Source organism: Mesoplodon mirus, assembly GCF_964341445.2.
Source record: "Mesoplodon mirus genome assembly, chromosome: 10".
Classification (NCBI taxonomy): Eukaryota; Metazoa; Chordata; class Mammalia; order Artiodactyla; family Ziphiidae; genus Mesoplodon; species Mesoplodon mirus.
Window position 1 is genome coordinate 22,729,727 of NC_138986.1, and position 26,403 is coordinate 22,756,129.

Below are 26,403 nucleotides of genomic sequence, written 5' to 3' on the forward strand. Positions count from 1 at the left end.
ACTCAGGACAGGAACCTCCAAGACCTGAAGTGACAAGTAACTGGAAGAAGAGGCACAGAGGCTTGTGTAGACAGGGCTGTCTGACATTAACTCTGATCTTCAGTTGAGAGATGATGCCATCCCATGGTGATCTCACCTCCTTCCCCATGGGTGAGAGTCAGGATAAATACCCTGATCTCATTCTCATTTTACTTTCTGTTTTCCTATTCAGACCCTAACTGGTAAAACCCAGGAATCCAATGGACAAAGAAACCTGTGATGTAGGTCATGCAGAACAATCTCTAAGGGCATTGAGAAAAATAGAGAAGGCTAGGAAAGGGATCTAGAGGTTATATATTATATATACTATATTATATTATATATATATACTATATATATATATATAGTATATATATATACATATAGTATATCAGTAATGCACTGTATATATTTAGCTCAGTTCCACCAATAAAGCATGTTTAAGTCTTGCCCTGTTAACTCTTCTTCCTGCAAAGTTGAAATATGGTCTACTTGTAATTTTCACACATTTGTTCAAATCCTTATTCTTAATTCTTCAGGGCATGATTTGATATCCTTAAGTATTTGAATACTTTTATCATTTTCCTTCTAATTCATTTCTAACTCACTTTTAACTCTTCCAGTCTTCTCAAGAAGACTTACCTGGTGGTTTAGATTCTAAAGTTAATAAGATTGGTGGAAATGAGCATAGATAAAAAAAATTACATTTGAAATCCTTTAAATCATCCAAATAACATGTACACATTGTTAGTGCATGCAATATCACATTGGAGAACCATGACAGAAGCAACAAAGAAAAAGCTTCATGTAGCTGTCTAGGAAAACAAACCATTTTATCTTATATATAACTAAAAAATCCATAGTGGTGAATGAGGAACAAGTGAAAAATTCTAAAGTGTTCCTAATTGCCTGTAGGTTCATACTATTCTGTTTTAATATCAAGCTTCTTTAAGGTTAATACACTTATGTTTGTTTCTTCTTGCAATGATTAAATGAATGAGTGAAGTCATGTCTTTGGGAAGGTGAATTAACACATAAGTTAAATATGTATATGTTATATTTCTATCATATATGGTTTCTACTCTCCTCTCAAGTCTTCTTCCTGGAACTCTATTTCATCTTTTACAAGATATTTATACTTGGACATGATACCTCAGTTGTGAACTCTCTGTACAATATAGTGGGAGTAATATTTCCTTAAACTTAAAATGATAATGCACTTAATACTACTGACAATTACATTATCATCATATTGGTTAAATTATATTGAACTAAAATCTCTAATAAATGTTTTTAAACAGGAGTTTCTATTTAATTAGGAATTGATAAACTGATTGCTTGTGCAATTTATAACCAAAATGCACACCAGTAGATCAGTCCTTAATAAATTTTATTTTTTTGAAGTCATCTAACCTATTTAAATCAAATGGAAAGGAATGAGAAACATAAATAAGTCTTCAAGAACTGGATGAATGAACATCTCAATGGAATATTGTAGAAGGGACTCCTTCATTATATATATGTTTGGAATTAATGACCACAAAGGTCTTTTAATTCAACACCTTCAACAAATATTCACTGAGTAACTATTATGTGACAAGTACCATAAGACAAAGTCATAATTAATAAGTAATAATGCATGATCCATAGCCTCAAAGATTGCACAGTTTAGTAGATCAATGACATTTATGCCAGAGTTAGAGGTTGTATTTTGAAAAGATAAAGATGGTGAGGAAGAATAGGTATAGTTAGTCTTTCCTGGGGATGGAATTAAGGTGTGTGTATGGTAGAAATTCTTCATAAAAGATATAACACTTAGGAGTCTTGAAGAATGCAAGAAAGGAGTGGGGGTCTTGGAGAAGATCCTCCAGGTGTAAGGAGTAACATTAATAGAAGTTCAGAAATATGAAACTAATATCCCCAACACGCACACAGAGGTCATAGAAATGTAGAGAAGACAGGGATACAACTAGAGAGACAAGTAAGAACAACATCATCAAAGACTTACATCTTATATTTCATCCTATAAACTTTGGGAGCCAATAAAACACTTTAAATAAGGCTTCACATGAACAGATTTTTATTTTGGAAAGCACCTCTGTCAATCACATGGAGGTTACAGTAGAAACCAAAGCTTGGACAGTAGTTAGGTAAGTATTGCATCAGTCCTAATGTGTTTTAATGAGGTTTTGAATTAAAGTGGTAGTGGTGAGGACAGAAAGATGGGACAAATATGAGAAGCATTAATGAGCCAGTAGAATTTAAAGTTTTGTTAGGGAAGACGTCAGTATACTTCATATCTGGCTTGTTGAACTAGGTGGATTGAGTTGGATTTACCATAATAAGGATTAAAGATTGAGCAGATTTACACATGAAAGTATCTATGAAATATATAATTTTCAAAATCAACTAGGCAGTTGGGTATATGATTCTGGAAACTATGAAAAATGTATAGATTGAATAAATAGATTAGAGGGTCAAATCCCCCCCAGAATGATTTATGGTTTACTTATTTATGATTTACGGTTTCAGGTATATTTTATACTATGGGGAAAGAAGAGGCCCAAGGTCAAAACTTTTGGGGATATCAAATTTGAAATTTTTTTTTAAGTGGAAAGGAGTTACCAAAAAACAGTGTGGAAGAAAAGAGAGTTATCAGTATTATCAGACGTCATAGGTTGATAAAGTAAGATGAGGTCATTGAACAACTCACTGAACTTGGTGATTAGGTGTCCTTGGTAAACTTTGCCTGAGAGATGTCATTGGAGAATTGTGGTAGAAGTTCCACAGCACACTGAAAAGTGATTGTGGGCTGGGAAGAGGGGATGTAGTCAGAAGTGTAGGCTGTTGTATAGTCATAATTGTGGACTGTTTTTTCCAGGAGCTTTGCTTTGAACAGAGGAAAGGATCACAGAGTGGAGGAGTTTGTGCACTGTGCACCAAGAAGAGAGGTGAGGCTCCAGTAAGCAGCAAAAAGTTGCAAACACAGGAAAGGAACTATTTTCACATGAGACAGTGAAAGGTCATATAATGAACTCAGGAGGAGGAATGAGCCTTCCAAGAGGAGGTGATACTTTTGAGAATGGGAGAAATAAGGGAGAGTAGAATTAGGTTTAGGTAAATTTGCAGGTAGGGATATTAGAAAGTTAACTTCTAATAGTCAAATTGTCCTCTGCTAGTTTTTGGAGGTTGAGTATCGTTGGAAAATTATTTTAGGAACGGGAGGAGTTGACCAATAAGTTAGAAAAGGTTTTCTGGGGACCTCTGAGGAGTTGTTATGGGCTGAATTGTGTTCCCTGAAAAAATATTGTTGAAGTCTGAACCACAGGTACCAACGTGATTTGATTTGGACATAGGATCTTTATAGAGGTGATTCAGTTAATATGAGGTCATTAAAGTGGGTTCTAGTATATCTACTAAATGCTCTGTTGCTTTTTTAGTTGTAGGATTTTCAAAGTGTAACAATGTCTCATTTTCTGTGGATGACATGGCAGCTGAAAAATAGCTGCAGATGTTTTTCTACTACTTCCATTGAGAGGTTGAATCCAATTTCCTTTCCTCTGAATTTAGTCTGATCTCACTTACATAACTCTATCGATATAATGCAGCAAAACTAACCCTCTGAAGCTTTTGAGGTAGAGTGATAAGCAGCCTTGCAGCTTCTGTCCAGGACTCTTGAGGGACTCACTCTCTGAATCTAGTTACCATGTTTTAAGAAACTTGAGGAAGTCCTGAGGAAGGTCCATGTGCAAAGGAACCAAGGTCCCTCAGCAGTTCCAGTTGAGTTCCCAGTCTATAGCCAGACTCAACTTGCTACCAAGTGAGTGAGACTCTGGCCCCAGCTGGTTGGGGCCACAAAGAGCAGAGGTGAGTTGTTCCTGCTGCTTCCTGCTTGAACTGCAGATACTTGAACAAAATAAATCATTGTTCGTTTTCTAAGTCACAAAGCATTGAATTGTTTTATTTTTTTTGGAGCAATGGATAATTGGAACAGAGAGAATATCCCATTATGGCCCACAGCACAGGACTGCTAAATACTTCATTAATATGGCAGGTGCCATAAATGTTTTTAGGGTTTATTTCCTACTCTCTTGTTCACATGTGACTTACCGTCATGTCCAGAATACTGGACAGTTTCTGCTGACATCTCTAAATAATATGATGTCATCAGTATAATGGACCAGTGTGATGTTATAAAGAATGTCACATGACCCAACTAGGGAAGTATAGTACCTTCTGTGAAAGGAAAGAGATCATTAACTAAAAATATGTAGGACCTTGCAAATATTTTCTGGCAGAAAACAGGAGAACATGCCTTGGGACAGATTTGGGGGTATGGAAACAGGGAGGACAGAATATAAAAGTGGATACAAGGAACTTTTGTACTATAAAGCCACTCTCTCACACCTCATGATTTAATATTCTGTCACTGATACCTGGAGCTGGTCCTAATACAGTGCTGGGATCATTTCTTGAGGCTTGGGTAGAACAATGGCCCATAACAATGATGTAGAGATGCTGAAATATAAAATCATACATAGTAAAATAAATTATTTTCAAATAAGCTAAAACAAGACAAAAATAAATAAATCATCATTCATGGATAATTCTTGAAACTGATGGAGTTGAGTATATGGACACTTAATTTCCTCCTTCTTTTGAATATTACTTTCTATTTCCTTTATCTGCAATATGAGAATAAGATGATTTTTATTCTGCTGCAATTTTCAAAAGAGATGATCCCTTTGATTTTGCAGAATATTTCACTCAATTATCTGTTTCACTCTACAAAGCAGTGAAGAAAACGTGTTAATATTCTGTAGGCTTTAAATTTGTTCATGAGGAAGCGATAGGTATTTCAGTGTAGTCACATTTTTGTCTCATTTCCTATCATATCTGGATTTGGATTTAAAAACACTAACATTATTCTGTATTCAAATTATTCAGTCCATGATGACTAGATTCTCATTTTCATGCATGACTCCTGCATATTGAAAATATTCATTAAGTTGAAAGAAACATAACTGGAAATTAAAAGAGGAAAAGGAAAGGAGGAACCAAAAACACAGAAAACATCTAGAAATAAAGTCTTTATTTAGTTAAGCATTGAAAGTATTCATTCATTCTCTCATTCATTCATACAATTATACTTTTCTTCAGTAAATTCTTATTACATATCTACCAGACTCTGAGGATTGATACATGGACAAGATCTAAATGTTCCCTGCTTTCATAAAGCTATAGTCTAGCAGAAAGAAATATATTAAAAGATTACAAAATAAATTATTTAATTAAAACTGTGAATAATATTATAAGAAGTGCAAGAGCCTTCTAAACAGCCTTCCTACTTCTGTAGTTGCCTTCCAACAGCTCCTATAGTCTTCTCACAACATAGCATAAATGAGTGCTCCTTCAAAGACATAAGTCATTCCTCTGCTCAGAATCTTCCAATGGGTTTCTATCTCACAGAAAAATCCTTTTTTGATTACTTGTTGCAGAGTAACAAACCACCCCAAAACTTAACGGCTTAAAATAACAAGTGATTATCTCTTATGTTTGGGATTAACTGTGTTCAGAAGGGTGGTTCTCGAGATCTTTCCTGTGGTTGTAGTCAAATGCAGCAGGGCTAAATTCACATAAGACTTCATGGAACTGGACACCTAGGGTAACTTCTTCACTCACGGGTATTAGTTATGAACGGCTGGAGCAGCTACTGGCTGGTCAGGATCTCTCTGAATGTGCAGCTTCCCCATTGGTTAACTTTGGCTTCCTTAAAATATGGAAGTCTCAAGGTCGACTCCTTATCATGGTTAGCTTTCCCAAGAGTGAGCATTCCAAGAGACACAAATAGAAGCAAGACTTTTTAATGATTACATAATGAATGCCACACTATTGCTTACACAGGGCCAGTCTGGGTTTGATACCGAGCAGGACCCTGTGGGGCTCCTGGGCACAAAAGCCTTTCTGTGTCCCCTATTTCTTGATTATAGGAAAGAAGCTTCATTCAGCCTCCATGACCTTCCCTGAGTTCCAACAGCAGGTTCAATCAGTTGCTAGTTAGGGAAGGGAGGGGATGTGGAGACAAGGGAGGAATGGTCAAAAGATACAAGAGTGCAGCCTTGGGGAAGAGTCCTGGTCCCCCCTCAAGGAACATACATAACAATACCTTTGAGCTGTTTTGCAGATACTGAAACCCCTACCAGGTGGGAGAAGTTAACAGTATGCTGCCCACAAGCATGTAAACCCCAGACCAGATAAAAACAAAAGGTTAATGATGCTGGCTCCCACTTACCTCACCATCAACCAATCAGAAGAATGTCCAGGAGCTGATCACGCCCAATTTGAACCATTTCTATAAAACTTCTCATTACCCCCTCCAAGTTGGGACACACAGTTTTGAGGGCATTAGCCCACTGTGGCTCCCTTTGCCTGGCAAAGCAATAAAGCTATTCTTTTCTACTTCACCCAAAACTGTCTCTGAGATTTAATTTGGTGTTGGGGTACAGAGGCCGGATTTGGCTTTGGGTTCAGTGTGGAAAGGGGCTTTACAAAAGCCTGATTACTGGGAATCCTGGTTCCCTTTGGAGACTAAGTCTCACAAGTTTAAAGCCCTTAAAATATCCTTTTAAAGGCCTTGAAATATCTGGCCTCACTTCCTTATTACTTCTGTAACAGGGAAGAGCAAAATCTGACTCCATGCTGGATCTATCTCTTTTACTTTAACCTTTGCTTTTCGTTGCTTTTGTTATGATAATAATACATAATGGCCTGCCTCAGGGAACCTTGACTTTCTGGCTGAATGTTAAACTAAAGTGCTTTTGTTCAGCTCACAGGGAGACAATATGACCCTGCCCACCTGTGAATGGCTGCAGAAAAGAAGAAATGAACATATCCCCTTCTTGATGCTGGCCAAGCCAGGAGATATTTTGCAAAACTAGTGGCCTTTTTACTTTACTTCCTCACCTCCTCTCCCTCTCTGTTCTATAAAAGAAACTGGCATCCAGACCCCCATGAGATGGTTTTTGGGAAACATTAGTCTGCCATCTCCTCGGTCCAGTTTTCCAAATAAAGTCGCTATTCCTTGCCTCAACACCTCGTCACCCAATTTATTGGCCTGTCGTGCAGCGAGCAGAGAGAGTTGGGACTCGGTAACACTTCCATGTATGATTCTTCCTTCCTTGGTCATTTCATTCAGCTTTCCTGGCCTATTCAGTGTTCATTGAAAATGCTATGTTGACAACCATCACAAGGAATTTTATACTGTGATTTCCTCTTTCTGGAACACACTTTTCCAGATGTTCACATGACTTTTTCCTTCACTTTTATATTTGTGCTGAAAAGTCACCTTCTCAGTGAGATGTTTTCTGATTACCCTATTTTAAATAGCTACGAATACTGGCAAACCATGTTCCTCCTATGGCATGTCTATTTTCATCTTTTGCTTCATTTTTTTCCATGTAACATCTGACATACTATATGTTTTTTAAATAATTTTTTTAAGTTAGAACATACATACAGCAGAGTCACAGAACATAAATTTTCAGCCAAATGGATGTCCTGAAGTGAACAAACTCATAAAACCTGTATGCAAAACAAATAACAATATTACTACAACCTAAGAAGTGCTTCATTATCCCCTTCTAGACACTACCACCTCATCCAGTGGGAACCTCTATCTTAATTTATAATAACATGGATTTTTCTTGTCTACTTTTGGACAAAGTTTATACTTTATATGTTACAAAATGTAACATGTCAACTTTATCGAATAAAAAAATAATGGAATTAACAACTTTCCTTATGAGAAGTTTGGCTAAGAAGTTGTAGGGTGAGATAAAGCAACTGTTAGGAGATATTCCAAACATTGAAAACAGGTCTTAACAATTTGTTTTATATGAAAAGGACACAAGGAAAGATGAGGTAGGAAGCAAGAGATAAAAATAGGAGGAGAGCGCAGGGACAATCAATAGCATATGTTTTCTCATGAGGCTGAAGGGGATGAAATCCAGAGCACAGATGGAGTGCTTGGCTTTAGATTGGAAGATCTGTGCTTTGTAACAATTAAAGGGCAGGAGCAATTGGGTGCAGCTGCAATGAGGTTTCGGGGTGGAAAGATGAAGAATTCCCATCTGATGGTTCCAATTTTCTTTACAAAGGAGAAGGCCTGGGCCTATGCCAAGGATCAAGTGGTCAATTGTTCAGCGGTGAGAGAAGGGATTAACCAGGGAGATGCACTGGAGTCTATGTCAACTGCATCCAGGGGCCTGGTGAGTGTGCACTAAACGTCCCTGTTTGATGCCTTGTTAGGTGATTTATTCTTGTAGTACCTCTTGTGGTGAGTAGAGACAAGAGAAATATAGATGGTTCATTCAGAATGATTGTTGTTTTTGCTTGCTTATTTTTATATGCCTATATTTTGTTTTGAGACAGTTTAGGAATGAGAAGAACAAAATTAGGAGACTAGAGTAGTGGGTAAATATATCTATTGGACTCATGTAGTTCCTGAGATTTTCTTAAAGTATCTGGGGCATTAAAAATGTCTAGGAAAGAATTTCAGATTGTGTTTCAAAGAAAGTAGAAAAAATTAGTTGATTGCACTCTAAAATAGGTCTTACCTGTTATTGCTTTATAGCATCTTGTTCTTTCCTTTCATAGCACTTAGCATTAATTACAATGTTTATTTATTTGTGTGTTTATTTGTTCAATGTCTGTGTCTTCTAGTATGATAAACTTGTAACTGTAGGTTTTTGACTGTTTAGTTGAGCTCTGCTGGTGCTCAGTAATATTTATCGTGTTGAATGTATAGAGTCCGTGTAATAATTTTCCTCTGAATATTAGCATGAGGATCTGTTCATGTACAGGGTCTCTTCTTGTCTCCTAAATTGGTTTCAAATCTGTGATTAACAAAAAGACAGTAGGTTTTGAAGCCTAAGTGATGTCATATAAATTACACAAGTTCTCAGAGTCTCAGTTTTCTCATTTGTAAAGAGTGCATCAGAGAAGAAAAGGTGGCTACCCAAAATAAAAAAATTGAAGCCACTTCTACATTTCAGGAAAGCAGGGGAATTTAACCCAGGGGAAAGTGATTGTGAAAGGGTAGGCCCTATCTAGTTTTAGTGAAATAGATTGAGAAAGGCAAGAATTGAATTATTCCGTATAATAAAGAATTAAGAAACTGTGAGCAACCTAGTAGACCCCAATAGAGTTTTTTTGCGGGAGGATCAGAAAGGAAATTCGATAAAAGATTTTGGCTGGAAGAAATGTATCACTGAAATGATAGTGTCAGGCGAGGGCTATGGAGCCTCATAGCCAGTTATGAATTTTCTATGACAGTGATGAGTAGTGACTTATGGGAGAGAAGTAGTAACTGATACCTGATATTCAATTTTGAATTATTGATGTTGTTTTTTGTCATTTCTCTTTCACATTCAGAGAACCTAGAGACTGTTACTAACAGCTTGTATGCGTTTTGCTGCCCTGGGGAATTCATGCAAAAATGCCAGGATTTTCTGTGGAGTAAAGTGATGTCATGAGAAGATGGTAGCCACAGGATTGGTAGAGAAGCAGCCAGAAGTATTGCACAAAATTCTAATCAAGAGATTATCACACCAACTAAATATTAGAATCCAAATACATATTGGGGAGGCTACTTGAGATCTCAAAGTTAGGAGGGATAGAGTTGGCCTGTATTATTTTATTTGACTATTTAAAGAATGATCTCCTCAGAATACTTTAGGTTACAAGAAGTTCATAACCATCTACCACTGCAGAATTCGTTGCCAGGAACAAATAAGAGAATACCAGTGCAGCTGTTAGCACATATAGCACTGTTGTGAAAATTAGAATAAGAAACATACTCCTGATGGATGAATTAGAAAAAGTGCCAATTTTGGATGGCCGCATCCTTCTTTAGAAGGTACAGTCCCCACCAGGGTGTGCAGATTCCCTTGCCTCTGTGGCCAGTGCACAAAATGCACCCATTTAGCATAGCAGCCCGTGGGTAATGTTAGTACCTGATATATAGTAGGCACGCAAAATATGGTAGTGATGCAAATGACTCTGGATTACATTAAACCATGATCCTGCTTGTTTCTGGAAATTAGAGCTGATATGCTGAAGATAAAGGATTTTCATTTTTTTCTACAATAGATCTAAATTCAAGTACGTGTGTATGTTTGTGTGTGTATCCATGCATGCATAGGTCCTCTGCTTACAAAGTTAGTTGTATTTCTTTGAAGTTGCTGATGTCAAATGCATGTATCATAGGAAATTTGACTCATCTCTACTAATTATTTCAAATACAAATGCATTCTAAATTGGTGATTTTAATAGACTTCCTTGTTTTAGAGAAGGTATTTTATTTTACTTTAAATTATCATTTTGGGATAGGTTCTCCTCTCTTGCTACAATGTCAGCTGCAAAGATAGGTCAGGCTCCTGGAGCTGGGCTGACCTGAGGGCAGAATTTGAGCCTCTAATGTTTCATTATACCCCAACCGCCTGCAGATCTCTGTGTGCTACCCCACTGATCCTAGTGAATGGATCTTCGGATGGAGTTTTCACTCTTATGCTTCTGTGACCTTGGGATACACCAGGCAAGGCACAGATATGTACTTTTTTCTACTGAGCCACTCTACTCTAAATTCTTGTGTTCTTACTGCTTTATAGTTAACTGTCTTAGACACAATGTGGCTACCTAACTCCTATGCAGAATTAATGAAGTTGTAATTGTACTATTACATGATTTGACATATATTTTCCAATTCCCTCTTCTAGAAGTAATTTCCAATTCTCTTAATTCCTTGGTAAACTGTAATTTTTCAGAGTGAGGAATTGAAACAGCTTTTCCAGGCATTATTTATGTTCAACTTTCATGTGCAGGACACAGATTTTGAAAACAAGTTTTTAATAGTTAATGGGAAATATGCTTCTGGCTATGTATAAAAGTACATCTAACTGCATCTAAATTCTCATCCTGCAAGGTAGTTGAAATGAAATTTGTTGAACTTGAATAGTAAATATTGGGAACCATGGCATTTTAAAACTTTACAAACAAACATGCTGACAACATTATACAGTTTAAACAAAATAAACGAATTCTTTGTATACAGTAATGAGGTGGATCTTGCTAGTTGTTTATCCAGTATTGATTTCCTCTTCCTTTTTCATAACAGAATGCTAACTTAGTTTATGTATGTATTTCTCTCCTACACCGTCTATACCTCAGGGAAATTTGATCCTAACCTCAATTCCAAGGATGGGTCAGATTGGACAAGAATAAATCCCATCTCTCTTCTCAATGATCAGCTCAAGAATAAGCTTGTGATCCAGTGTTGTCCAGTAAAATGTGAGGTTGGGTTTTCTGATATCTTTTAGGGAAATTTTTCCTTGGTCCTAAGTCTCTGAAAACTGGTTCTCTTTCTCCTGAAAAATATGAGCAAGGGAATGTTAAGTACTAGCAGTCATTCTACAATCTGAGTTTTTACTGGGTCAAACAACCTTGAAGTCTGACCTGCCTCTGGACTTGCTTTTGTCTGAGCTAATGCATTCCTTACTGTTAAGCAAGTCCAGTTCAGTGAGACAAACACTGAAGGCAGTAAACACATTGTCACACAAATATATGAATGGTAAAAAAAAGCTGAGAAAAATTATGAAAAACAAACAAACTAGGTGTGATAGAGAATTTAGTTTAGGGGTCAGAGAAGGCCTCTTTGAAGAGACCTTTTTCAAGCTGAGACCCAAAGTATAATTTTACTAGGTAAAGAGTCAGGAAAAGGATATTCCTTGGTAAGGTCCAGAGGTAAATTTGTTGGTACTTTTGAGGAACTCAGAGAAACAGCATGACGATCAAGGGTAAAGAGCAAGCAGGGAAATAGGAAATTGGTATGAAATGAGGCTAAGCATATAGGCAATGGCCAGATACTACAGGACATTTCAAATATTGAAGGAATCGTGAATTCAATCAAATATCATTAGATTTTGTAAGTTTAATGGTGTCTTTCATTTTTGTGTTGTCCCTGACCTCACATTAATAACCACGCTAGTGGGACCGTCTTGTATGCAGGTACCTGAGCAAGGAAGTTAAATGCTCCCCCCCACCCCCAAGGTTCCCACTGCCCTCCTTTTCTATTGGTGGAAACACAATGGTCACGTGTTGTTTTCTTTCTTTTATGCCAACTTAATAAGTCCAATTTTTAAATAGGAGAACAAAATTTACTGCCGAATTTTTAGTTAACCTAATCCAGAGGTTACATTCAAGTCCTGTGGGTTGCTTGGGTAAATATGACAATGATTTTAGTTATCTATATTCATTGATAAGCTTGGCTATATCTTTTCGATTAGCAGCATACTAGAGGTATATACCTATTGAGGAATCCTCAGAAGAATATGTAACTCAGAAAAGTGAGCCTGCCTGATGAACCTTCTTTATCACTGTATTCTTTCTTGTTGAGCCTCGTGATTAATCTACCATGAGGACACCAGACTGTCCACAAAACTCTTATGGGAAAGCAGAGGGAAGTAGAACTTATTAAGATTGGACCTATAAGAATTTGTGTGGGTAAATGGCTCTTACCTGAATGAGGTGCCTAGTGGGAGTCTAAATTAGGGGGCCACTGAAGAATAGGACACTGGTCTATTAACAGTAGCTGAAATTAAAAGCACCTTGGTCTATTGACAGTAGCTGAAATATAAAATGTCTCTATCTGATGGGTGAGATAGAGGAGCCAGATTTCTCAGGGAGGCAACATTTAAAATTAAGTAGGCAAGAACTTTAGTTTTCTCCCAAAGAGAAGATGATGTCAAGTTTGGAAAGATTGATAAGTAGGTTTGAGAATCAGCCAAGGCTCCAAATCCAGTGGGGGAAATAGAAAGGTAGTGAGAAGTTGAGACAGATACCCATTAAAAACAATGGGAACATGCCCTTCCGTGGTGGCGCCATGGTTGGGAGTCCGCCTGCCGATGCAGGGGACGTGGGTTCTTCCCCCGGTCCGGGAAGATCCCACATGCCACGGAGCGGCTGGGCCCGTGAGCCATGGTCGCTGAGCCTGCGCGTCCGGAGCCTGTGCTCCGCAGCGGGAGAGGCCACAACAGTGAGAGGCCCACATACTGAAAAAAAAAAAAAAAAAAAAATTGGGAAGAGAAACAAGTTGTAATTTCTTACCAGTTTCTTCATTAATCAATAAATTAAATAAAGTCTTTGATACATGTTCAAAAAATGTAGCAATCACAACACAACTACAATAACAAAAAAGCTGTTATCATCACCATTGCTGTTACTAAAGCTGTTAACATCCTCATTTTTTTTTTCTGTACGTGGGCCTCTCACTGTTGTGGCCCCTCCTGTTGCGGAGCATAGGCTCCGGACGTGCAGGCCCAGCGGCCATGGCTCACGGGCCCAGCCGCTCCGTGCCGCGGCATGTGGGATCTTCCCGGACAGGGGCACGAACCCGTGTCCTCTGCATCGGCAGGTGGACTCTCAACCACTGCACCACCAGGGAAGCCCCAACATCCTCATTTTTAATGCTACGCACATTGCAGTCATTAAGTCTCTCACTACAGAGATATGTGGTGGTGAGTGTTTAGTTATCCAATAATCACTGGAAGGAGAAAAAGTCCAAAGTAAATTCTCCTTTAAGGGTGTCCCTTATTACCTTACTGAGATAAAATACACATACTTTAACTATGTTATATGTATATTTTTTACTTGCAGGACAAAAAAAAAAAGAATCAGAATTAAAATTTTGAGAATTTACTTGTATCTCTATGTTTCATAAATAATAACTTCTAGAAGTTGTCTTACAAACCCCAGATCCTGAATTAACCTGGAGGAAAGAGCAGGGGTATGAGATAAAGGCGCTGTGTCCTTGGGTACCAAGTGTTTGATAGAGCTATCATATAGATTGACTAAATTCATTCATTACCAGCTGACCAAGGGTCACTAGGCACAAAGAAATTAGGGGACTTCTCAGTATTATAATAAGGGGTGATTATATATTCATAGCGGGGCTTAAAACACAAATGAGAACATTCTAAATTTTTTTCAACAGTGATGAATATTTCTAGGACTTGTATATGAACTGTTAAAAAAGGAATTTCCCCAATTTAAAATTCCTTTAAAATAATCACCTCATTCCTTCATGAAGAGTATGTGAGGGAAATCAAATTATTCACAAAAATGAGGGTCAGGCTACCTGAACGCAATGAACTGAGTAAATTGCTGGCACCTGAACCCATGACCGGGCTGTCTCTCATTTATGGTTTCTATTTTGCTTGGCCTCTCTTCCTGCTCCAGCAAAGTGTGGCTTTGAGATTATAATTTCAAATGAAGCTAATAATAACATGTTTTGCTGAAGCTGTTTCTAGCAAAGTGTAAAATCCCACATTGACTGACCCTGTTTGAGTCAGTGAAAGCCAAAAACAATCAATATGACATAAAAGATAACTACATTTCTCTTTAAATTTGCATATTGCTGGGGGAAGAGAGTCAAAATAATTTTCACATGTTTCCTGGTTGGGCAAATATATTTCAAGACTTTTTGCTTGAATTATATAGTAACAGTAGCAGCAATGAATACCTTAATTCTGTTTAGAGTAACAGGCTTAGCGCCCTTTTGGATGCAATGGAATGCTCTAATTGGTTGAAGAGGTTTCAGAAATATATTCAGTAACTGACTGTGGACAGTTGCAAACAATTTATTAGAAAGTATCTAATTATTTTTTAAATTATCCAAGTACCTTAAACATAGATGAGTGGGCTCACAGTAGATACTGAGAATAAATATTTGTTGAAAGAATTTAAACTATACATAGAGTTAGGATTGTTTATTTATTTATTTACATTTATTCCTTTATTTATTTGGTGATGCCAAAAGGGCCAAAAAGACACAAGTGGATTAGTCAGGGCATGAAGATGCTAGTAAATTTTATAACATAAAAATAAAATCCTGGGGCTTCCCTGGTGGCGCAGTGGTTGGGAGTCCACCTGCCGATGCAGGGGACACGGATACGTGCCCCGGTCCGGGAAGATCCCACATGCCGCGGAGCGGCTGGGCCCGTGAGCCATGGCCTCGGGGCCTGCGCGTCCTGAGCCTGTGCTCCGCAATGGGAGTGGTCACAACAGTGAAAGGCCTGCGTACTGCAAAAAAAAAAAAAAAAAAAAAAAAAAAAATCCTGTTTAATTTACCACTGTTCATGAAAATTATATAGTTTAACAGTGAAAGTGATGATTCATTTTCTGCCAAAAGTAGACTAGTTCTAATAACAGAGCTAATATTATGGAAACTCCTTTACCTCATATTCAGTTTAATCCTTTTAATGACTAGAGCAGGCACTCCTTAATATAATAATACAGCTTTTCATTTATATAGCACATGACTCTATACATATACCTCCTCCTTTATTTTTTTTTTATTTTTATTTTTTTTTCTTTTTGCTGTATGCGGGCCTCTCACTGTTGTGGCCTCTCCCGTTGCGGAGCACAGGCTCCGGATGCGCAGGCCCAGCGGCCATGGCTCACGGGCCCAGCCGCTCCGCGGCATATGGGATCCTCCCAGACAGGGGCACGAACCCGTATCCCCTGCATCGGCAGGCGGACTCTCAACCACTGCGCCACCAGGGAGGCCCCTCCTCCTTTATTTTAATATTACCATGAATAGTTGGCAAAGAAAGACCTTTTGCCATTTTTGGTTTTAAAGAAATAACCGTTTCCCTGTCATTACTTATGTCTCATTTATAATCCACAGATACAAGCCCACATACAACCCGTGGTCCTTTTCTTGTGCATTTACCTCCTCTCCATTCAATATGTGACTCAGAAGATACATGTGTAACTGTTTAATTAAGAAAGAGCCTCAATGAATTGATAATTCTTTCCTTTTGATATAACTAGTTACGGTGTCATCATCTTTTGTAATACCTCTTTAAATGGTGTTACATTCTTAAGTTTTTATAAAGTGTCTCACACTCTGCTAGGTTTACTTAAATTCTCTTTTACAATTTACCCAGGAAGGATTGATGCATTTGTTTACAGAATATTTTTTAGGACAGTCTGGAATGATGTCTGAGGTCTAATAAAATAAAGTGTAAAAAAGAGACAAATGGAAATCCTGTGTTGAGAGCTTAAAAAATACAAACTCAGAAAAATATAACTTATGGCATATGGGAAAGAAAAATATTTAGGAATGTTTGATTTACTGTATGCTCCATTTTTATTAACAGTGTGATGGTGTTGCCAATAACATTCATACGATCTTAGGTTACACTTGTAGAAACAGTGTTCAAAAAAAGCCAAAGGGGTATTGGTTATCCCATACCACAGTTCTGGAGCCACACAGCACAGACTTTAAAGGACATGCTTTGAAGTCACCTTACTTAGGTTATGAGTTTTGGCTCTTATATATATACTAGTTATGCAAATGTAGATGGGTTAGTTAATAACATCTCTAAGACCCAGTTTTCTCATCTTTGAAATCGGGATGATTTAATAGTATTTTCTTCAGAGTGATGTTTAACAATTAAATGAGATAATCTATATATTATTAATATACTTATTTACTCATTAATTTAAAAATATTAATACTTTACCAAGTGAAAAAGTCTCCCAATTCACTTTGTTTGGACTATGGAATCCCATTCCCTGGTAAACAGATACCTTACATCATCAATTTATTGATGAAATGCTTTCTTTACATTTTTATCTTCAATTGAACTTGGCTTTTCACTGTAGCCATGTCTATGAGATTGCCTAGTTTTCTGCATTTCACAGTCCTGTGGCCTAGAATTCCCATTAAGGCCTTCTCTTAGCATTCAGCCCTCATTTAAAAACTCTCCCATATTTGAAAGCTTTGCATTCTGGCTAGACTGTCTTACCCCTAATGTGCTGCAGTGATACAATCCCCTAATCATCACATTTTCTCATCCTCAGATGGATTCTCAATCATGTGACCTCAGTCTTTCTGAGAAAAGTAATACAAGTTCATATTTTAATCCCCAAATTATTCATCTATTTACATTTAAAAGATATTCTTGTATTTCTCACTTATTGGTTGTAATGAAGGGTGTGTAGAAGAAAAAATATATTTACTAAGAATATTATTTTGATCAAGAAATTGAAAGATAATATGGGAATTCCCTCATAGTCCAGAGGTTAGGACTGTGGGCTTTCACTGCCAAGGGTCTGAGTTCGATCCCTGGTCAGGGAACTAAGATCCCACAAGCCACGCAGTGCTGCCAAAATCAAAATCAAAAACAAAAACAAACAACAACAAAAGAAACTGAAAGATAATTGATTACCTATCTTCAAATGATCTATAATAATCTACCTATAATAAACAAGACAGAGAGCCAGATTTATGCTTTGCTAATTCATTTCTTTTTATTATTAATTAATTAATTTATTTTTGGCTGCATTGGGTCTTTGTTGCTGTGTGCAGGCTTTCTCTAGTGGCGAGTGAGGGCTACTCTTCGTTGCAGTGCACGGGCTTCTCACTGCGGTGGCTTCTCTTGTTGCAGAACATGGGCTCAAGGGCCATGGGCTTCAGTAGTTGTGGCACGTGGGCTCAGTAGTTGTGGCTTGTGGGCTCTAGAGCATAGGCTCAGTAGTGTGGCACACAGGCTTAATTGCTCTGTGGCATGTGGGATCTTCCCAGACCAGGGCTCAAACCTGTGTCCCCTGCATTGGCAGGTGGATTCTTTTTTTTTTTTTTAAAGAAGATGTTGGCGGTAGGAGTTAATTAATTAATTAATTAATTTTTGCTGTGTTGGGTCTTCATTTCTGTGCGAGGGCTTTCTCTAGTTGTGGCTAGCATGGGCCACTCTTCATTGCGGTGCACAGGCCTCTCACTATCGCGGCCTCTCTTGTTGCAGAGCACAGGCTCCAGACACGCAGGCTCAGTAGTTGTGGCTCACAGGCCTAGTTGCTCCGTGGCATGTGGGATCCTCCCAGACCAGGGCTCGAACCCGTGTCCCCTGCATTAGCAGGCAGATTCTCAACCACTGTGCCACCAGGGAAGCCCCTGGCAGGTAGATTCTTAACCACTGCGCCACCAGGGAAGCCCTTTGCTAATTTATTTGTTTGCCATTTAATGTTTCTTTTCTTATCTCTAGGATTTAATATCACATGACAATGTATTACTTGTTAAAGAAAATCTGGTTCAATGAAATATACAAAGTTACTTTATCCATATTTCTTTTACATTAATATACTGGAAATCATAGACATATGCTTTTGTATAAACGTTTAAACTTATGCTTTAAAATTCTACCATAATTAAAATTAATATGTATGATATTGCCATAGCAATATATAATACAAGTTAAACTAAATCAATCCTAATGCAATTCATGCACTAAAAAATACATCATTTAGAAAATATAATACAAGACATGCAAAATAGACCTGAAAAACCATTATCAAAATTAATATTGGAAAATGTATACCAATCCAGTTGGAAAACAATTGAGTTTCTATACTTGAAAATTTAATTACCCTTTGAATATTTTATATTAATCTGAATTGTTTATACAAACAACTAAAAAAAAGTGCCCCTTGGGTCTTAGTTTTTAATTCTAATCAAACTTTCTTTCTATATCTAGTTTTCACTGCTTTGAAGTATCTTTACAATAAGAATATTTAAGTCATGTAGTTCAACACTTATTTTCTATTTTACAGTACCTTAATACATCATTAACGTTTTCAGTGTTTTTTATGTTTCCTATTATTTTATGTTTATACTTGGGAGAAATGCATATTGCAGTCATAATTTTCTAAAGTGAGTGCCCTTATATGCATTTTTCTACATCTTAAAAGCACTGAAATATCTACATCTTCTGTTAGACTTGGTGTCTGATTATTAACTGAAGATTCTCTTTCATCTCTGACAACTAGTAATGATTTTGGCTCCCTTTCAGTTTGAATAAAAAAGAAAACATAATTTTGCATGAATATTAAAATGATAGAAGTTTTTGTTATTGCTATGGCTCTTTATTTTTTATTCAAATATTATTAAGAGAGTCTCATTTTTTTTCTAGCTTCTGAGCACACATATAATGTTCAGGGAAATAGCTCTAACAAAAAAATTGTGGAATAAAATTTTACTGTAGAAGAGTATATACATTGTGTAGTGAAAATATAAGCTTTTTAAATTTGATTTTTTCCTTCAATAAGTACATTATTTAAATAAAAAGAAAACAGTGAGAAATATTGTTCTTTTTGTTTTTTGAATGTAGTAAAATTTAAGAAATAGTACAAGTTTGGGACAAAAATTCAGATTATAAAACCTCAAAACATTTGATTAAAGAGTACTTTAAGATGGTAGATAAGATGGTGGAGTAGAAGGAGCTTGAACTCATGTCTCACAAGCACATCAAAATCATATTACAATAGCTGAGACATGGAAGCAACCTAAATGTCCTTCAACAGATGAATGGATAAAGAAGATGTGGTATATATATATATAATGAAATCTTACTCAGCCAGAAAAAAGAATGAAATAATGCCATTTGTGGCAACAAGGATGGACCTAGAGATTATTCACTTATAACTAAGAGAAGTAAGTCAGACAGAGAAAGATAGATATCATATGATATCACTTATATGTGGAGTCTAAAAAATGATACAGATGAACTTATCTACAAAACAGGAAGAGACCCACAGACATAGAAAACAAACTTATGGTTCCCAAAGGGAAAGGGGGGGAGGGGTAAACTAGGAGTTTGGGATTAACATGTATACACTACTATATATAAAATAGATAACCAACAAGGACCTACTGTTTAGCACAGGGAACTATACTTAATATTTTATAATAACCTATAAGGGAAAAGAATCTGAAAAAAATATGTATAACTGACTCACTTTGCTGTACACCTGAAACTAATATGACATTGTAAATCAACTACATTTCAATAAAAAGAAAACATTTGAAAATACTAAAATATTTTCAAACTTAAAAGAAAAATACTTTAAAATATCCTGAGGGTCAAAGAAGAAATCAAACAGGAAATTAGAAGCTATTTTGAATGAATAAAAATGAAAGCACAACACTATAAAAATTTGTGGAATGCCACTAAAAGAGCATTTATGGGAAAAATAATAGGGGTAAATACCTATATAAGAAAATAAAAACTATCGTAAACCAAAGACACAGCTTCCACCTTAAAAAATAGGAGAAAAAAACCTAATTAAAATGAAAGTATGTGAAGTATTAATAAAAGGATAAAGATAAGGGTAGCAATCAAAGAAGTAGAAAAGAGAAAAATAAGAGGAAAGCAAAAGCTGATATCTTGAGATCAATGAAATTGATAAGCCTCTAGCTAGACTGAACAGAACTAAAAAAGAAGACATAAATTACAGTTATCAAGAATGAGAGTTAACATCCCTACAGATTCAATAGATATTACAGTGATTACAAAGGAAGGAATAACTTTGACAATGAATTTGACAGCTTGAATGGAACTGACAAATCTTTGAAAGGTATAGTCTATTGTGGTTCCCTCAAGAAGAAATAGATAACCTAAATAGAACTATAATGAAGAAATTAAATCGTAGTTAAAAATCTTCTCACAAAGAAAATTTCAGTCTGAGATGACTTCAATGGTGAATTCTACGAAACATTTAAGGACAAAATAATATCAATTCTACATAAACTCTTCCAGTAACTGAAGAGACAGGAATGCTTCCCAACTCACCCTATGAGTACAGAATTACTCTGATATCAAACAGACATTTTAAAAAGTATAGACCAATATCACTTATGAACATAGATGCAAAAATTCTAAAAAATATGTATCAAGTCAGATCAAACAACATATAAAAAGGATAATAATTATGACCAGTTTTCCTAGAATACAATGTTAGTTAAGCATGAAATTTATTTATATAATTAGTCATAAAAATAAAGCAAAAACAAAGCAAAACTATATGATCATCTTAAAAGACACAGAAAAAACCTTTGACTGGATCCAAACTATATTTCTGATAAAAACTCTTAGCAAATTGTGAATAGAATTGACTTAAGGATATCTATGGAAAACTTGACTTGATTAAGGACGTCTATGGAAAATCTACAGATAACATCATATTTAATGGTGAAAGGCTTAAAGGCTTAAAGCTTTCCTCTTAAAATCAGGAAAAGTAAAGGATATCCCATCTCACTCCTTCTATTCAGCATTGTGCTGGAGATTCTAGCCAGTGCAATCAGGAAAGAAAAAGAAATAAAAGACATTCAGACAGGAAAGGAAGAGATAAAACCGCTTTATTCACAGAAGACATGACTGTCTATGTAGAAAATCCGATGACATATACAAAAAAAGCTACTAGAATTAATAAGTGGGTTTGGCAAGGTTGTTTATGGGTCAGAAGATTCATTCAGTTTGCCCTCAAATGATCTGTAGATTTAACACAACCCCAAGAAAAATCTCACCAGGTGTTTGTAGAAATTGACAAGCTGACTCTAAAACTCATATAGAAATTCAAAGGGAGCCAAAAGAACTTGGAAAAGCAAAATAAAATTGAATGATTAATACCACCTCTCCTCCAGTAAGAGTCATGATGTAAGTAAGAAAAAATTTATATATATTAAATTCACCAGGCTCTTGTTGGGGTTTTGACTGTTCCTCAATCTGCCTCTTATTTACTTTTCAGAGTCCTCAAGTAGTTGTTTTTTGAATTCTGTCTAGAGATTTAAGTTGTAGTGAGTGGGAGAAGTAAAATGTAGTCATTTTACTGCAGCTTGGCTGGTACAAACAGTCTGTAATAATTTTTTAAAAGAACCAATTTCTGATGTTATTGATCCCCTACTTTGTAGGTTCGTTTCATATTTTATTAATTTCTGTCTTCATGTTTATTATTTTCTTTCTTTGGATTTAATTAATACATATTTGATGTTAATAGAAGTTCTAGATGCCAAAATTCTATAGGGAAAATAAAGGCCTTCAGTCCTATAGCATTCAACTTCTGAGCAAAGGCTATCAATTTATTTTTTTGTCATCATTTTTCTAACAAAAGACATTTTTTTGGTCTTTATTCCTTGAAATATCCTTCTCCTTTATTTTTTTGTCATTGTGTTAGGTGGTAATTTTCTGCAAAAACTGATGGATAGTACTTATGATTTAGTGATTTGAGGGATTTTGCATGCCAAATACATTATAACGTATGGGATAAGAACAAGGATTTCTGGAGAGAGTAAAACCTGGATTCAAATTCAGATCTATCACATAATCATCTGTATGACCTTGAAAAAATTGTTTAAAGTTTCCTTAAATTCTTTACCTATAAAATTGAAGTTGTAATAGCTACTGGCCATGGTTATAAGGATTAAAGAAGATTTTGCATAACGGGTGTTTAGTACATGGCTAGTATGTGGTAAGCATTAAGTTAAAGGTAGATATACATTAATCTTAGGACCATGAATATTTTATTGTTGACGTTTATTCTGGTGTTCGATAACATTTCATTAAGCAATTTTTATTTTGTAAAACTTTATCATTTAATGGTTTCAATTTTGTGTGATATTTGATTGGAAAAACTAGAGGGAAACACTACTGCTGTGATATAAGCCAAATATGCCTCTCCATGATTATTTAATGGACTTGATTCACTAGATGCTTCTCTGCATGGTAAGGATTAATTTAGAAAGCGAATAAACATCACATATAGGACATATTTATTTTGAAGCGAAACAGAAGAAACGTTCTGAAGTGAGCTGATTGCAAATGCACTAATTTGAATTAGTTTGCTTCACTTGAACTCTGTTATACTTTTTGAGATCATTAAATGTGAATAATGAACTGTCTTAATTCTCATATTTGGAGGGGCCTGGAATGGATAAATTTAAGTTTGAGCAGTCTTTCCATTTTTGAGTTTTATTCTGGAAATTTTCTATTTTGTAAATAGAAATAAATAAAAATAATCTAAAATTTAACATTAAAAATGGTCTAATAAGGGATTCTCTTATTAACCAAAGGCTTAAAGCCCAACCTACTATAGAAATGAAACAAAATATCATTCATTTTAAAGACATAATAACTTTTATAGCATTTATTATAAAGTACTTAGGTCATATATAAGTAGCTTAAGCAAACTGACACAGTAACCAATGATATTAAATTGAATGTCATAAGATACAATGCCTTACCATGATGTATATTACTTGAATTTTTCTTCTTTACAATTTCAGTCCAAATTTCATAATGAATGCAACAAATTGTGGGAGTTGTATGAAATTTAAAAGAGCTTCTTTGGTGATTTTTCACAGGCATTGTTTTTCTTTTTTACAAGACATCTCATTATACTTTGAGAATTTATTCTGGTTTCCTGCTTTCTCTCGCTATATATATTTCCAAACAGTAATGGAATTAAGGATTAAGCCATTCTTCTGCTTTTAAGTAAGGGCTGTTTTCCTTTGTTGAATTGCCCTCTCATTCACCTTAATAGTTTCATTTTTTCAAATGATGACACAGTGCATACATGTTCTTAAAAATGGATATGGCAACTCTTCTTTGCACATGCTATTCTTCTCCCTATGACTACATTTCACTACCAAAATCTCAATTTCTCTTGAATAGTAAATAGGCTTACTTTAGAGCAGGAGTGAGCAAACTACAGCCTGATGGCCAAATCCAACCCACTTTCTCTTTTTGTACAGCTGTGAACTAAGAATTATTTTTATATTTTTAAATGGTTGAAAGAAATTAAAAAGGCTAATACTTTATGAAACATGAAAATAATATGAAATTTAAAAGCATAACTATAAATAAAATTTTGAATTTAAAAAATTAAATGTTTGTGGACATTCTTTCTTTGTATATAAGTTCCACATAATATCCTTGATTTTTTCTCTTGGCCAGCAAAGCCTAAATATTTAATAACTGGCCCTTTGCTGAAAAACTTTGCTGACCCTTGCTTTAGAGAAATGGATTGCAATTTTTATGAAATACCACTTTTATATCAGTTTTTTTTAATGATTTCAGTGACTGAAGAAAATATGCATTCAAAAAAACAGGAATGAAGTTAATTTTAAAGCAACTATATGGAATCTTTTACATCTAGAAAGGTATTGTGCTTTCAAGTAATCCTCTGGTGAGAGGATGGATATATTCTTTCTGTAAGGTTTTACAACATAGAATTATTTTCTAGAGATGGTTTACCAGACATTAAGAAACTGGACTCATGAACTTACGATCATTGGTTTGTTCTCTAATTCTGAAAACAAAGGTTTTTTCTTTTTTCCTTTTTTCTTCATTTCCTAATTTCCTCCTTCTCACTCTTGAAGTTTGAGACACATGGTATCTATTCTATTTCCATTGGAATATCCTCTGTAACCTCCATTTAAACTTCTCGTTTAATGTGTCATCCACAGGCGCTGGCAGCATTTATGTAAAATGCATAATATGATCATTATTCTGCAATGTCTCTTAATCAGTCCAACTGCTGCATCTGAACAAGAGTCTTTATTGCGAACTGACCACTTTCTACCTTTCCAGCCTAGTTTTTCACTATTCTCCAATATAAGCCAGTTACAGGGGTAAACCTGCGACTCCTAGCCAATGTCGTGTTTGCTTTTGCCTCACACTTTGAATAAACCATTTTTCCTGACTGGGTAAGAAGATTTCGCTGTGGAGATCTACTCATTCTTTCCGACTTTGCACAAGGACCAGCTCTGAGGTATCTTACTCTTCACCTCTGCTTAGGCTGAAAATAGTAATAATATTGGGGTTTTCCTCAGCATTCTGTACTGAATTTACAGGTTTTGTAGCATTCACGATGTTGTAATGGTTGAATTGCTCATCCATCTTTCTTCCCAGTAATGTGAAAATTCCTGGAAGACATGACTGAGATGGTATCTTTCTCTGTAGCCTCACTTTACAAGCACCACACCTTTCCTCTTGTATGTACCAAACGGCAGAGTCTTTCTTTCCCCCTACAATTTCGTTATGTTGAAAGGTTTCCAATCACTCAGATAGAGTGGGTCTATGGAACATGTAGAAGTGGGTACTTTGTAAGAAAATACATCTGCAATGCTCTGAAAGCTTGTGTCCCCTCAAAATTCATATGATCAATCCTAATACCCAATGTGATGGTACTTTTAGGTGGGGCCTTTGGGAGGTGATTAGGTCATGAGGGTAGTGTTCTCATGAATGGGATTAGTGTCCCTATAAGAGAGGCTCGGAGAGAGCCCCTTTGCCTTTTCACCATGTGAAGTCCAAGATGAAGGACTTCCCAGCCTCCAGAACTATGAGAAATAAATTTCTGTTGTTTATAAGCTACACAGTTTATACTATTTTATTATAACAACCCAAACAGACTAAGACATCTGAGGAAAAAAAGTGGAAGCTTTATGCATTGCTTGTCAAAAGCAGAATAAAGTAAGTTTATAAATTCACGTTAGTTGGGCTGTGAGTGTCATGAATTGATAAGGTAGTAATAACTGGCCAAGGATTTAAAGTGTCGTCCCTGGAAATCAAGGACTATCTAAATGTGGCATGTTGTATGACAAATGTGTCAAATTGGTGAATTGAGTTTATCTACAGGGTTTTGTACTCATGCTTTTCCACTAAAATATGTATGTGTGTATGATATATGTGTATATATATACATATATGATATGCATATAAAAGAATTGAGGAGTACATTTATTTCTTTTTACTCTTGAAATTTTCTTTGTGCCTGTTAAATTTTTTTTACAGATTATGTAAACAAAACACTTAAGAGGACTGTGATAATTTCTCAGGATTGCTTTGGCTATACGGGATCTTTTGTTGTTCCATATACATTTTAGGATTTTTTTGTTCTATTTCTGTGAAAAATGTCATTGGGATTTTGACAGGGACGGCACTGAATCTGTAGATTGCTTTATGTAGTATGGACATTTTATCAGTGTTAATTCTCTTAATACACAAGCATGGAATATATTTCCATTTCTTTGTGTCTTCTTCAATTTTTTTTTTCAGCAGTGTCTTATGGTTTTCAGGTACAGGTCTCTCACATTCTTTGTTAAATTTATTGCTAGGTATTTTATTCTTCTTTGTTGTGATTGTAAATGGGATTGCTTTCTTAATTTCTCTTTCTGTTAGCTTAAACTGTCACTTTTAGAATGCTCTAAGTTTAGTGAATGGTTATGTTCCCTATTTCTGCCCTTAAGGCTGACTCTGCCCTGGTGGAATACACACACACACACACACACACACACACTTTTTTCAGGTTTAGTGGAATGCTTTTAGTGTTTCCTTCTTCTCTTCCTTTTCTTCAGAATATAAATGTTGTTTCGCTTATGTAGAAGTAAGCTTGTTTTCTAGAGTCTTCCCAAACACATTCCACTCATCCAAAGCAGAACCAGCCTCAAGTATATTTGCCAAATGCCTTAATTTCCTGTAAGTTACTTGTTTG